At 47.2% G+C, this 11265-nt stretch overlaps 1 long non-coding RNA gene across 1 annotated transcript in view; it reads left to right on the forward strand.

Annotated features, from left to right (window-relative positions):
• The window catches only part of LOC110303984, a 46895-nt gene extending 42656 nt beyond the window's left edge, over nt 1-4239 (forward strand). Inside the window, exon 3 of the long non-coding RNA XR_002378988.1 lies at nt 4183-4239. This is a non-coding gene — a long non-coding RNA (uncharacterized LOC110303984). The remainder of the gene's footprint in view (nt 1-4182) is intronic.
• Nucleotides 4240-11265: the final 7026 nt, after the last annotated feature.

Raw genomic sequence — 11265 nt, forward strand, 5'->3', positions numbered from 1 at the left:
TATTTGATTTTCTGGAGTCCACCTTCTTGAGTTCTTTATATATATTGGATATTAGTCCCCTATCTGATTTAGGATAGGTAAAGATCCCTTCCCAATCTGTTGGTGGTCTTTTTGTCTTATTGACGGTGTCTTTTGCCTTGCAGAAGCTTTGCAACTTTATGAGGTCCCATTTGTCGATTCTTGATTGTCAAGGTAACAAAAACAACTGAAACTTATTATGGTAATATTTTTCAAGCAAAAAAAAATTGTTTTGCCTTAAAGCCTTTTGTTTGTTTTTGTTTGAGACAGGATCTCACTCTGTAGTATAGGTTGTCTTAGAACTTCCTATATAGCCCAGAATGGCCTCAGATTCACAGGAGTTCTCCTGAGTGTTTTTAGGGTTAAAGGTATGGCCACTCTGCCTAGGTCTGGAAGCTTTTTTCAATTAAAATTTAAAATTAGCATACAAAATAATGGTTTAATTAGGACACTTTTATAGATGTGCATAATTATACTTTGTTCACAATTGTTCTCCTTCCCACAGTCCCTTCCTCCTCCCGAAGTTCCACTTATATTTTCATCATTCATATATACACACACACATACATACCCATAAACACATGCATGCACATAAACACACACACACATAAACACACACATACACATGAACACACACACATACAAATGCACAAACACACACTACATGAGCATAACACATTAAAAAAAATTCTAGGCCTGAGGATATAGCTCAGTTGGTAGAGTATTTGCCTGGCATGTTCAAGGAGACCCTGGGGTCAATCCCCAGTAAACCCCATCCATATAAATAAAGATTCTGTGGATGAGGAAAAAATGTAACATTCGTCCCTACTCCTATTTCCTTCTCTTGTTCCCTTCTCCCTCCTCCCAAACAACCCCCCTTTTATTTTCATCACACGCGCACACACACACACACACACACACACACTCATCAAATCTAGATTCCACATATGAGAGAAAGCATGATAATTTTTGAAGACTTAATTATTACTAAACTGTGGTGGTCTGAGTGAGAGCGGCTTCAGAAGGCGCAGATCTGAATATTTGGTCTCCAGGGCATGGAACTCTTTGAAAGGATTAGGAAGTGTGGCCTTGTTGGAGGAAGCTAGTCACGGTCAGTAGACTTGAGGTTTCAAAAAGCCCATTCTAAGCCCAGAGTCTCTGTCTTCCTGCTGCCTGTGGATCTCCAGCACCAGGTCTGCCTGTGTGCCGCCAGGCTCCCTGCCATGATGAAAATGGACTCACCCTCTGAAACTGCAAATAAACCCCAAGTAAATGAATTCTTTTGTAAGAGTTACTAGGGTCATGGTGTCTCTTCACAGCAATAGAATACTAGTTAATGCATAACTAGCATGTCTGGCTTATTTTATTAAGCAGTATCTTACAATATCAATAAGCACTTAGGGCCAGGCATGGTAGTACACACCTTTGATCCCAGCACTCAGCAGGCAGAGGCAAGTGAATCTCTGAGAGTTTGAGGCCAGCCTGGTCTATAAAGCATGTTTCAGGACAGCTGGGGCTATTACACAGAGAAGCCCTGTCTCAAAAACCAAACCAAACCAACCAAACAAACAAACAAAGTACTTAGTGAGTGTTTAACTCTGGACCAGGTAGCATCTTCATATGCATGCATTAATTTATTTAATGGAATACAACCAGTAGACTTTGGTTTTCATATTCATCAGTTACAGAATTTGTTCAAGGATGGGTCTTAGATAAAAGATGACCTATCACTCAGCACACAAAACCAATGCTGAAGAGAACTTAGGTGACACTCTTACGTAGGTTCTCAGATTTGATGGAACACAGAGGCAAAAAATGTAATCTCCAAGCCGTAAGTACAACCCCAGCAGGGCTATAGCATAAGTTGGTTGACACAAAAGACTAACAGTGAGCATGGTTTGCCCCAGCTGTATACTTCCTGGTGGTGGTAATGAAATGTCTGAAGCAGGAAGAAGCAATAGGAAGCCGAAGAGGAGGAGGGGAACAGGGAACCCTCACGAGCTGGAATCAACTGTCTTCGTATCTCTATGCTTTATGTGGATTTAGCAGACATCACGAGACTGCAGGTCATAGAAACAAGTGAATGGCAGGAATAAAACCAAAAAGGAACAAGGCTGGCTCAGGGGTTGGGGAGACTTGCTGTTCTTCTAGAGAATCATGTACTTCAGTACTTCAGTTCCTAGCACACACGGAGGATGGCTCAGAACCACCTGTAACTCCAGTTCCAGGGTATCCAACCCTGTCTTCTTCATAACAACCTATATCCCCAGTTCCAGGATATTGGACACTATCTCTGGCCTCCACAGTCACACCCCCTACACACGCACATGACTGACACACACCCATAAATGATTTTTTTTTAATTTAAGAAGAAATGGACATGTAAACTATTGCACAGAAATGTACCAAAGCCAGCTATGGAGTCTAGGACATAGTAGTTCTACTTCAACTTCAGCTTTCAGCCAGACCCTCAGTGTGACCCGGCACTGCTCGCTCTGCACACTCCTCCAGCCCTGAAGAGTACCGACTCTACTCTAGCTACCGAATGAAATTTGATTACACTCCCTTTGTTCTCCAAAGAGTTGTGTTCCCTCCAATGGGAGCAGGATGAAGTGGGCGAGGCATAAAGACCTCGTGGATGTTGGCAGTGGTTGTTATCTAATTTAGGGGGTGGAGAGAATCTCCTGTGTACTGTATAGAAGCATTGCCTGTCAATAAAAAGCTGATTGGCCAATGAGCTGAGGCAGAAACTAGGAGGTGGGATTATCGGTAGAGGGAAAGGAATTCTGAAATAAAGTCAGGCACGGGAAGAGATTCACCCTGAACCTTGGGGAGTCAGATGCTTGAAACTGATAAGCGGTAACCAGCCATATGACACTCAAAATAGAATAAACGGGTTATTATGTTAGGACCTAGTCGGGACACAAGCCCAAATTTATGGCCTAGGCATTTATTTGTATATAATTAAGTCCCAGAGTCATTATTTTGGGAACTGGGGCACGGGTGGAAAAGCCCACGGTTACATCAGCATCCTGGGATATTTAAGTAGGTCTTACCTAGTCTCCATTGATTGGAAGTCACAAGTGGTTCCGTGGATATATGAAGGGATATAGAACAACCCAACAGAAGTGGTGTTTTATGGCTGGCATACAAGACATGAAGGAATGTTCCAGAGTACATGGATATGGAAGGTCATTAGCAGGCACGCTCTTTTCACCCCTTCTTGGGAGGAGCTGGTCCTCCCAAGGTCATTGGAGGTCAGCTAGCCAGAAACACTGGGGCTAGATGGGGCTTAGGTTGGTTATAAATGTCCACCCTTTAAGTCAAAAGTGCTCCTCCTCAGAGCACATGAGCACCATCGTCACCACCACCACCACCACCACAATCACCATCATCAAAACCTCTGCCCAGTAAAATAATAAAAACAATTATTAAGCTCAGAATGTGACGCAAACTAATGTGTTACATCACCCACGCACACTTACGCTGGGCCTCATCTTCACTCTGGAATCAAGACTTGTGCCTGCATGAAAGCCAAGCTGAGACTGGACAAGTAGCCATCTTATGTTTCAAAAGCTTTCAACCTAAATCCAGTTGTCCTATTTCTTTGCACTGTTCCTAACACTCTTGTTAAAGGTTCTTTAAAGTTCTATCCGGTCTAAAATGTATTGTGTATGGCAGGGTTTTAGTTAGAAGTCCTGAAGCAGCCGGGCGGTGGTGACACACACCTTTAATCCCAGCACTTGGCACACACCTTTAATCCCAGCATTTGGGAGGTAGGGGCAGGCGGATTTCTGAGTTTGAGGCCAGCCTGGCCTACAGAGTGAGTTCCAGGACAGCCAGGACTATACAGAAAAACCCTGTCTTGAAAACAAACAAACAAAACAAAACAAAAAAGACCTGAAGTTAGCCTAGAAATTACCACAGCCAGATAGAGTGAGCCACTCAATCCTGACTCACCCCGCTTTGAACCCACAGTATACAGCTCTCACTTGCCCTCTGAAGACAGGCTCTGGGGTGCTGGTTCCCCAGCCCCACACCAGCCCCACAATGGAGGGCTCCTGCTCAGAGCAACTGAGAGAGTCTAGAAACTCCCCTGCCCTCTTCCTCTTCCAACTGACTTATTCTACACTGGCTCTAACCCAAGCATTTTGTTTTCCACAGTATCCTATATGTAAAAATACTCCAGGCCCCACCCCTCCTGCTTGGAACACAGCATCAGCTTCCAAACCACTGGCCAGGTCTTTCCTGGTGGGCAGGAAGAAGGCTGCTCTGTGAAGACTGGAGTCTAAGTAAGTACTGAGAAAACAAACCACGGGCTTCAATTTTAAGCTCTGAAAATACCAAGGGCCCAGGATTCCTGCTGGCCTGAACTATGAGATTTGTCTCCCTTTGCCTAGGGAGGGGGTGAGGAAAAGACTTACAGGGCTTCTGCATCCCGAGGCCAAGCAGAGAAGCAAGCAAAAACCCAGGCTTCCCCAGAAAGGGGCGGGGGGAGAAAGTGGGGAGAGACACAGAGACAGAGAGACAGAGACAGAGACAGAGACAGAGACAGAGACAGAGACAGACAGACAGACACACACACACACACACACACACACACAGACTCAAGTCCTGGGCAAGGAACCTCCTAGGTCCCTGCCTGGCATCATCACCCTGATCCTGGAATGAACTGACACACAGGAGTTCTGGGCCCTGCTGAATGTCCCTCCTGAGCTCTTATAGCTGTGAATGCTAAGTCCTGGTGGAAGCTGAAGCACGTCTCTGAGAAGCTAGCAGCATATGTCACAACTCTGTACACAGCTGATCCTTCTGAACCTGAGCACAGGGACAGCCACCACCAACAAGCAGACAAAAGCTCCCGCAGGTCACTGGCCCTGGCCCACTCAGATATTAGCCTTGCTGGTGTCTTCTGGTGCCCTCTTCTCTTACATGGAGAAAAGTCAACCTGTAGGGAGATCCTGGCATGAGAACAACTCTCTGTACAAATCGAGGTGTGTTTGAAGTGGCAAGGGAATGTCCTTCACTATCGGCTACCCACCTCCTCCTAGCTCTTCCCCTGCCATTTGGCCATGACCAACCATCTTCCTCAGTGGACAATGGGGTGAAGGTCCGCAGGACAGGACTCTATAGTATGTCCCCTTGGCTGTGTGTGTTTGCACAGCTCCTAGGATTAACAGAGTCAGCGAGTAAATGCAGAAAAGACTAACATACAGACACAGGCAAGCTGGGATCCGGCAGACTGGGGTTCTCTGATGGAGAAGGTGCAGCATCCTGGACGGTCAGAGCACTTATTATATCCAGCTAAACATGGAGGTCGGCAGGAGCAACAGCAGGGGAGCAAACTCCAGGCCATAAACAGCTAAGAAGAAGAGAGCTAGGGTGGACATTTCTGCATACGCTGGCTGTTAGCGTTAGCAGTTGGACTGTGGAGGGCTTTGCTAGCTCTCTGAGCCTTGCCCTGGAAAGGTGCTCCTCCCACGGGACTGAGGTAGGTTCTTGACCTGACGATGCCACGTCAGTATATTCACCCGGGACCTCGCTAGATGCTCCACTCCTCCCCTACCCAATATGCGGTGTCTGGCTGGTGCACCTTACAGCATCTGTCATGACCTATCTGCAGCATCACTGGCAAGGTCACAAAGCTACTTGCAGTATCGTGGGGGAGGCACAAAGCTATGACGCAGGGTGAGGCCAACTGAGCTTAGTGGAGAAACTAGGCCAGGTTTCCATGTGTGTGCATGAGTCTACGTAGAGTTGGTGCTGGACCTGCAAAAAGGTCCCTCAAGTTCCTGGTGATTATGAGGACAAATGTCACCTACAACCCTGGTGTTCCACCCACTGTCCCTGGGTAGCCATTACAATGAGGAGAAAGTCAGAGGGCATGGGGGTCTGGACTATTCCAGCTGTGATGAGAATCTATCCACATTGGCCGGGTTGCCTCGTGGGCAGTTCCCTGTCCCGAAGTCTTCCTGGAGACACCTCAGGTTGAGTTTCTTTAGTTTCTCTGAGCTTGGGCTTGAGTTCCTATTGCAGCTGCCTACAGTTAAGGACAGTGAGGGCCCAGCCTGTCAAAACAGTGAATCAAGGGGCTGCTAAGGGGCCAGAGCCAGGACTGAGGACCAGAAGACCCACAGCTGTTTAGGAATGTTGTGCTTCAAAGAGAGACATTCAGCCTTGGGGATCCCCCTCTTATTTCCTCTTGCTTCTCTGGTGCTGTGGGGGATAGAGCCTTGCGGGTATTATCCACTCCCTAGGGTGCCTCTGGCACCTGGCCTCCTTATTCTCTGCACTCTGGAGCCTGACAGCTGCTCCTAACCACCCTCTAGTAAGTCTTTCTTTGACTGGCCTTGACCTTGTGACCTTCCTGCTTCAGCCTCCAGAGTGGCCGGGGTTAGGAGTCGTAGGTACTGACTGCTACACCCAGAACAAAGCCGGAGGTCAGACTGTAAACCACAGCAGCCCCACAGTAAAGACAGTGACAGTACACAGACACACGCACAACTTCCAACCCAGCCCGGAGAGGAGGCGTCCATAACATCCAACCCCTGATCAAGAAGCCACGTGCAATCGGTACCTGACAGAAAAAATCAGGTATATCGACCACACTCTAGTTATCCAACACAAAACAGACAGTGTGTGTGTGTGTGTGTGTGTGTGTGTGTGTGTGTGAGGGGCTGCTGTTGTTAGAGTTTGATGTCTTTTGTCTTCATAGGGTTTGTTTTGTTTTTTAAGAGCCAGAGAAAGAACTTGGCATTGGGTGGGGAGGACCTGGGAGGACTAGGGAGGACTTGAGGCCAGGGGGCGTGGGGGTAGGGGGATGTGATAAAAGTATATTGTATAAAGAAATTTTAAGAATAATTTTTAAATGCAATTGGAAAACGTCCTGCTTGTGGACAAAGGGGTTGGGGCTGAGAAACACTCCCCAGGCTGGAGCCCCACCCTGTGGGTAACTGTCCCAGCCCAGACTGTACTTATGGAAATACATCTTAGTGTGGCCAAACCAAACCACAGAGTCCCCATTTGGAAGATCTCGTTTCCTAACCACCCTGGCCCAACATCAATAGCAAATGCTGCCCCACAAGTGGCCAGCCATCGATAGTAGGAACAAGCCAGGGGTCACAAGCCAAACTCACATACGGGGGAACTTCCCCCTGGAGAGGAAGGCCACCATCAGGAAAAAAAGGAAAACAAAGTTGTCAGCCCAAGTTTCCTCCGGGAGACACCCTGGGCAGGGCTCCTCCTCGAGGCTGGAAGGCTTCCTCCTTCCAGGGCTGGCCCCCTCCTTAGGAGCTAATGATCCCCAGCTGTGCCCACTTCTGCGTGGCCTTATTAACCCGTTGGTTTCCTTGACCAGAAAATACTGGGTCACTCAATTCTGCGCTGGCCTCACCCACTATCTAGTCAGAGGGGTGCATTAAATGGGTTCTCCTGGGAGACGTGAGAATGAGCAGCGGGTTCACCACACTCTCTCCTGAACACTGAGGTGTGTGAAGTTTCTCCCTTTGAGGCCATGCAGTCAGCAAATGAAGGTGGGATTTAAATTTGGCTCGAGGCTCTTTTGGGCATCTTATCACTTGTTTGGGTAAAATTAGATTTTTTTTTTTCAATTCGCAGATTACAAAGATCAACACCCTGGCATGTTATACTTATTGTAAACTTGAAAAACAGAATTCTGGGTTGAAAATAGGAAGAATCTAGCTAAAGGAGAAATTGACTTTGGACCTACACCAATGTCTTTGAACTTCAGCCACCTTATTTTCAATATAGTGCAAGAAAAAGTGTCTGCCTGTCATGCTGGAGGTGGATTTCATCAGTGAGTGCTTGCCCTAGTGTTTGTGACCCAAGCCCCATCCTCAAAATAGATAGAAGAAAGGAAGGAAAGAAGGAAGTCTCTTGAACTTATTTGAAAACTAAATAGATTCACGTGGGGAAAGCACTGTGATTTGTGGAGTCTTCTCAAGAAAAACAATGATGTGCCTTGACCCCCGAGGGACTCTAGCACATTGAGTGACCTTGGAAGTTTCCTTTGTAAGAAGCAGGCTCTGAGAACTTCTGAAAACTGGAGTTTTTTATTTATTATTATTATTATTATTTTGAAGATGGTTTATCATGACTAAATCCTTTATGCCACCCGAAGGAGACCAGGTCAGAAAGAGTGCATGTCGTATGGCTCCACGCACTTGGCCTTGCCTGGATTGTGCTTTCCTGGAGGAGGTGTGGGTGTGATCTGGGTTTGTTGTAGGAGGGGCATCTTATTCTGGTAGGAAGGCTCCTTTCACAGTCATTTTCTGTTCCTGGGGTTCAGAGAGGAGCCTCGTAGGCCATTGTCAGAGGTCCCAGAGCCATAGGATCCCTTGGGCATCGGACTGCATTTCATAGACTTCTGAGTGTTCCTGATGAGCAGAGATCTTTCTCAATAGCTATCTGAGTGCCCGACTGTGAACAAGGAAAAATAGAAGAGATGGGGAGATGGGGAGACAGTCCACAAGCCACACTAGACCCTCAGGCCAGGTATGGACACAGGAGTCACCCACATCTAGTGACATGAATGCAAATAGGAAAAGGGGACATGAGTTTCCTACTGCTTCCTGTGACTAACTGCCACCAATTTATGGTTTCCAACCAAAACACCCACACAGGCCATTGTCTTATGATTCTGGTCTGAAGACCAGAGTGGCTCTCACCATCAAGGTGGCAGCTCCCTTCTTCTGGACCATAGGTGCCAGCACCCGGAGGCCATCCCCATCCTGCGTCTGCCACCCCACCTCTATCTTCAGTACCAATATGGCCCTCCTTTCACACGCCTTCCTTCTAGCTTAGGCTCTGTTTCTGCTACTCCATTTCAGGGACGTTAGGATGACAGCAGGTGCATCTAGATCGGCTTATTTTTAATTGTTAACCCTTAATTTCCCATTGCCGCACAGCCAAACATTTATAGGCTCCAGGTTTAAGACATGGACATCTTATCCTACAGAAGCCTAACCGGGCTGACACTTTTTTTAAAAAAAGATTTATTTATTTTATGTATGTACGTACATTGTAGCTGTGCAGATGGTTGTGAGCCATCATATGGTTTGGGGGTTGAATTTTTAGGACATCTGCTTGTTCTGGTCAACTCCACTCACTCAGTCCCCGCTTGCTCCAGCCCAAAGATTTATTTATTATTATACATAGGTACACTGTAGCTGGCTTCAGATGCACCAGAAGAAGGTGTCAGATCTCATTACAGGTGGTTGTGAACCACCATGTAGTTGCTGGGATTTGAACTCAGGACCTCTGGAAAAGCAGTCAGTGCTCTTACCCGCTGAGCCATCTTGCCAGCCGGGCTGACACTTTTACCTTTGATCCCTGAGGTATCTCTACTTCAGAGTACTTCAGAATCTTGGCAGGCAGTGCTCCCAGACGTTGACATTGATCCTGCTTCATTACTTATGGCCTAAGGTAGTTGACTTTGCTAACCTCCTCACTCCTTCCTGACGCTCACCATCAGACACCATACATCGAAGAATCTGCCCTCTGAGGTCGTCAGATTCGGTATAGTGAATGTATTTGATACCTCATTCCGAGGTCTTCGATCAGGGGCTGAGTGGCAAGCTCCTATTATGTGCTGCCAGGCTCTAAGGTCCCCCACAGTAACTCGAGATTGGAGGAATCACCACCTCTACAATGGCAGTGGGAACTTGGGGTTTAAGTGACCTCCATAAGGTCACACAGCGCAGCTGGCTGCCTCTCTGTTGCCTTTCTTTTCTCAAAGTTTAAACTCTTTAGAAAATGCTTACACTCTAGTCGCTGACTCCAGTACTAGCAAATAGTAGGCCCTCGATGAACACATGCTAACTCACAGGGTGAGTCAAATCATAGGGGTGTGTGTGTGTGTGTGTGTGTGCTCACATTAGCTCTAATTCTTGTCAGAATCCTCAAGGGAGGTGCTATCTGTACCCCTCAGGAAACAGCCAAGGAGTTGAAACAAACCTAAAGCCCCAGTGAACCCAGCTGCATATGAGGTCCCTGTGTCTCACTATAGCATGGCCCCCAGGTTGCAGGCCTTGTGGCCCCCCAAAGGGCTGGCTGGCTTTTCATCTCATGAACATAAAATGTCCTTAGGTTTGAAGTCTATAGTTAACAGATGCTTCTATTGTGAAGAACCTAACTGTACTAAATCAGGCATGTGTGGCGTGCACCACTCAGGGAAGGCATTTGTGTTCCTCCAGAGGTGGAGCCAGCCTTGGGCTTAGCCAAGGGAGGAGGCCTGGATCCTTATGTTCAGGGAGGCATAAACACAGCAATTAAAGCTTAAGTTACCCAGTAGCCCTCTTTAATTACATTCTTCCTGAAACACCAACAGGGCCAACAGGGCCACAGGCAGGAAGTGGTCCATCAGGGCCCAGCCTGGAGACAGCAACATCAGAGGGGACACACACACACACACACACACACACCCGAGAGGACCGTTTCCCTTCATTATATGGGCGTTTCAGTCTGTCCCCTTCCCCTCCTCCCTCTTGCTTCTCTGCATCAGATAGATAACCTGGGCCACTGTAATGATTAATATTATCAACTTGACAGGATCTTGAGTCACCTAGCAGATAAACTGTGCACATGCCTCTGAAGGATTATCTAAATCGGGTAAATTGAAGTGGGGTTGCCTAGACTAAGTAAAAACCTGAGCTGAGCATGCGCGTCGTCCATCTGTCCGTGTGTGTGTGTGTGTGTGTGTGTGTGTGTGTGTGTGTCTCTGCTTCCTGACTGTAGATGGATGTGACCAGCCACCTCTTGGTCCTGCCACCATGCCTAAACTGTGAACCAAGGGAAACCCTCTTTTCACTGGGTTGCGTTTGTAATGTATTTTGTGACAATAATGAGAAATAAATAAGTGATATAGCCACCACGGTGCCTCCTTTTGTTTCACTTTGAAGGAACCAAAACTGGAGAGATAGCACACAATGGCAAGCCCCCCACAGACTTGAGATCTTCTTCCCTCGAACACTCAGAACTAGCACTTTGTCCGTTCTTGATGATACACCAGCCATCTCCATTTTCATCCCTTCTCTGCCCCAAATCTTCTCTGTCTCCATCCTGATCTCCTCTATCCTCCTTCCTACCTTCATTCCTCAATCTCCACCTCTGTCCCTAGCTTCTCTATTCTCACTCCATAGCCACTCTGCTTCCATCTCACCCCCTGCCTCCTCCATCTCATTCCCTGCCTCCTCCATCTCACCCCCTCCGTCCTCTATCTCACCCCCT

Source organism: Mus caroli, chromosome 10, assembly GCF_900094665.2.
Source record: "Mus caroli chromosome 10, CAROLI_EIJ_v1.1, whole genome shotgun sequence".
Classification (NCBI taxonomy): Eukaryota; Metazoa; Chordata; class Mammalia; order Rodentia; family Muridae; genus Mus; species Mus caroli.